Source organism: Euprymna scolopes, chromosome 16 (genome assembly GCF_053919585.1).
Source record: "Euprymna scolopes isolate OS-2025 chromosome 16, ASM5391958v1, whole genome shotgun sequence".
NCBI lineage: Eukaryota > Metazoa > Mollusca > Cephalopoda > Sepiida > Sepiolidae > Euprymna > Euprymna scolopes.
The window spans coordinates 146,682,950-146,686,884 of NC_136497.1; positions in this window are offsets into that span (position 1 = coordinate 146,682,950).

The following is a 3,935-nucleotide window of genomic DNA, read 5'->3' on the forward strand; positions in this document are numbered from 1 at the left end:
TGAACTCCAATCTCTGGTCCCCCCTCGCCAATCTTTCACGAAAAACACCCGTCTAGCCGAATCCACTGTGAAAAATTTCCCCCAGTCTTTATCTGTGCCTAAATCAAAACGTGGATTCCATGAAAAAAGCTTCTTTCTTAGAACTGCACGCCTGTGGAACTCTGTTCCGTCTGCCTGCTTCCCTCCGGACTACAACTTGGATGTCTTCAAGTCCAATGTTAACAAATTCCTAATGAACCGCCCCCTTAAGTAAACACTTCATCAAATCTCTACACTAACGTAATGTACTTGCAATAACCCTTATCCCTGAATGGCTTCCGGGCCTTGATAAGTGGTGATCACTGTGTAAAAATAAAATAAATAATGAATAATTAAAAATTTTGCTTATTAGCACATAAACTGAAAATTAAAATTGAAATAATAGTGTAGAAAATGATACCCTATAGTTGAATCAATAAGGATACAGGAACAGTTGTAAATTCAAGCAATGAATACTGGTATATGTCAAAAGGAATTGCGTTGTATTTTTAAACATATTCCAGATTATATATATATATATATACGTATTTATATTTGCAAGTTAGAAAAATATATATGGTAATCAAGCCAAAAAGTATATTCCGCGTTTCATTCTCGTGAGAATTCGTCAGCCTTGTATATGTATATATACATATATATATATATATATATATGTGTGTGTGTGTGATCGTGTGTGTGTATAAAAGCCGGAGGAATTCTTACGAGAATGAAACGCGCATAGATAATCATATAATGATTAGATCACTCTGACTGACGTAAAAAAAACATTTAAAAATAAAATGTTTACTTTCAATGTTATTTCACGCGGTTAATGGTAGCCGACTGGATACGATTTTTGCTAATCAAGCCAGAGAGAGTTAGTGCTGCTGGGTTCGAATCTATCGACTGGTGTAAATCGTGACACCCTGCACTGAAGATTCCCGAAAGGATGAAACACTGGTGTATGTAGGTATTTAATTTATTATAGTAGTGTCTGTAGGTATTTAATTGTTATAGTAAAAATAATTATGATAGCCTCTTTAAGAAATTCGTTTCTTATCGTTGAGCACTTTCAGTTGAATTAAAAGTCTGTCAATTTAGCTCTTAGAGATGTCTCGTGTTGCGGGGTTCAAATCGTTCGACTGGTATTAATCGTGACACCCTGCACTGAAGATTCCTAGTGTCTGTAGGTATTTAATTATTACAGTAAAAAATAATTATATATATATATATATATATATATATATATATATATATATATATATATATATATATATATATAAGGCACTTTGTATATGTGTGTCTTTAGATTACATTACTATGGATTCGAAAATGTTGGACCGTTTTTTTTTAATTTCAAACAAGTGTACCTATGTGTCTATTAGTGTTTTCACGTCGGTTTCGTACCATAATGTCCTCGATAATTGTCGAACATTGAAAAAAAATATTAAAGATTGAACAGTCCGATATTGATCAAACTTACCATTTGTACACAGTCTAGCATCACAAGTGTATTTGAAAAGTTTTATCAAACAAATGCGGCCGGACTATAAAAAAAAACAGTAGGTCTTAGATATTACCGGGCCGTGTGAAATTATTTCTTCTGTGTAGAGCACAATTGAACCATGATGCTGGATTTTTTTTATTTTAAGCTTTAATTCAAGCCATTAAATATAACATATACTTTTCTAAAATCGACAGGTTCTCTACTGTGCAATGTTAATTACACTTTAGTGTGTGTTAAGCTACTCCAGGAAGGCATGTGAAGCGTCGTTCCGGTGAACCGCGATGGGCCCCAAACTAGAGCAGGCAACCAATCGATTTGATTGAAAAATGGGCGTCTTCACCTGTTTCAATGACAATATATGTGTGAAATTATTCGTTGACTTTCATTCAATTCCGTGCAATGTTGGCCCTCTTTGCTCGTATATATATATATATATATATATATATATATATATATATAGTAAGTTATAAAATGTATATGGCGATTAAGCTACACAAAATATTCCGCGTTTCATCCACTCTAGGATTCTTCAGGCTTATGCGCATAAGCCTGACGAGTCCTGAATATTCCGAGTGGATGAAACGCGGAATATTCAGTGTAGCTTAATCGCCATATACATTTCATAAGTTACTAATTAGCTCAACCTACGTATTGGGCAATTTTGGAGTAAATATTTAAAGTTTACGCATAAATCTATACTTTCGTATATTAATTTTATGTGAGTAAATTAAGTAGTTATATATATATATATATATATATATATATATATATATATATATATATATATATATATATATATATTTAGACAGTTTTTAAATCCAACCCATGTCGGGAAAGGACGAATATGTGTGCGTTTTCCCGACATGGGTTGGATTTAAAAACTGTCTTTTTTCGCACGACCTATGACTTTTTCTTTTCTCACATTTTTATTTAAATTATCCTGAAGATGTCCACTGAAACAAGGACGAAACGTTGATTTTTTAATAATTTCATTCGGTTTTTTCTATTTTTTTCTTTAAACATAACGTCAACCACCGCTGGTATATTTTTTTCATTCCTTATACATACATACACACACACACACACACATATATATATATATATATATATATATATATATATATGTGTATGAATAAAAAACAGCTGATGATGATTCGTGGATGAATCGAAAGCGCTCGTGACAACAACAACTATGGCGTTTTTATTAATAATACAAAAAAACATACGGAAAATAGAAAAATTAAAAAAAGAAAAAAGAATCATAAAGCAGTGTCTTCGCTGCAGTTAATAATATTTGCTTGATATATATATATATATATATATATATATATATATATATCATATATACATACATCATATCATATACACATATATAATAATAATAATAATAATAATAATAATAATAATAATAATAATAACACCCCATTTTTGTTATTACGAGTTTTCAATGTGGAGGAGTTTTCCAATTCTATCTTGTTCGGTTGAAGTGGATCATTATCCGAACTTCGAAACGAGTCAAATTGCTGTTTACTTTTCGCCTGAATTAGAAGCGTTGCATCTTTTCTTCTCCTGTCCCAAAAACACGCGCACACTCTACCAACTAATCACCTTGCACGTCTCGAGCGAATCGTGCCAATAATCCAGCACAATTACCAGTTATCACCCGCTCAATTACGGACCTAGATTCATCTTTGAACTTTTCAGACGCTTCAGGGCGTGGCTAAATTTAAACCGCACAGCTATCGACGTGATATTGGAGAAAGTAAATTAGACACCAGCCGCGAGAAGACAACGTTTTTCTCGCTTGTAAATTTCTATTAAGTCTTCGCCAAAAGGTCGCCATTTTATATGTATTCGTCCTACGCATGCGTATTTTGCACTCGCCGTTTCAGTTAAAACGGCGCTCCGACTGTAAACTCATACATGAATATGACATGAGAGAAAAAAAAACCACAAGATGCAATATAATGTTCATGCCAGAATTTATGTGTGAGAAATAGAAATGATTGAGGTTTGGAATTTGAGAATTGGAAATAAGGAGAACTGAAGTTCAGCCAGACAATACAGAATTATATTCAAATAACTCGCGAAATTTTATATATTGATCAGCGTGTTTCTGAAGGTTCTAATGAGGTCATTGGCAATGATTCTAACCCGCGAAACTAGAGAATAATCTACCAAATTGAGAGGAGTGTATGTGCTAGCGAAATTACAACATTTTGAAAAATCCGTCCACTGCTGGCTGATTTCTTCCAGCCTTTTCACAAATTGGCCGGGAATCTCAACGCAACCTCAAAGTTAGAATTCAATATTTGATATTATGCTTTTGAATTTTTTAGATGAGGATTGACGATTCGTATTATTTGCGTTATTTAAACTAGTGTTCTCATCCTAGTTATTACACGTCCAA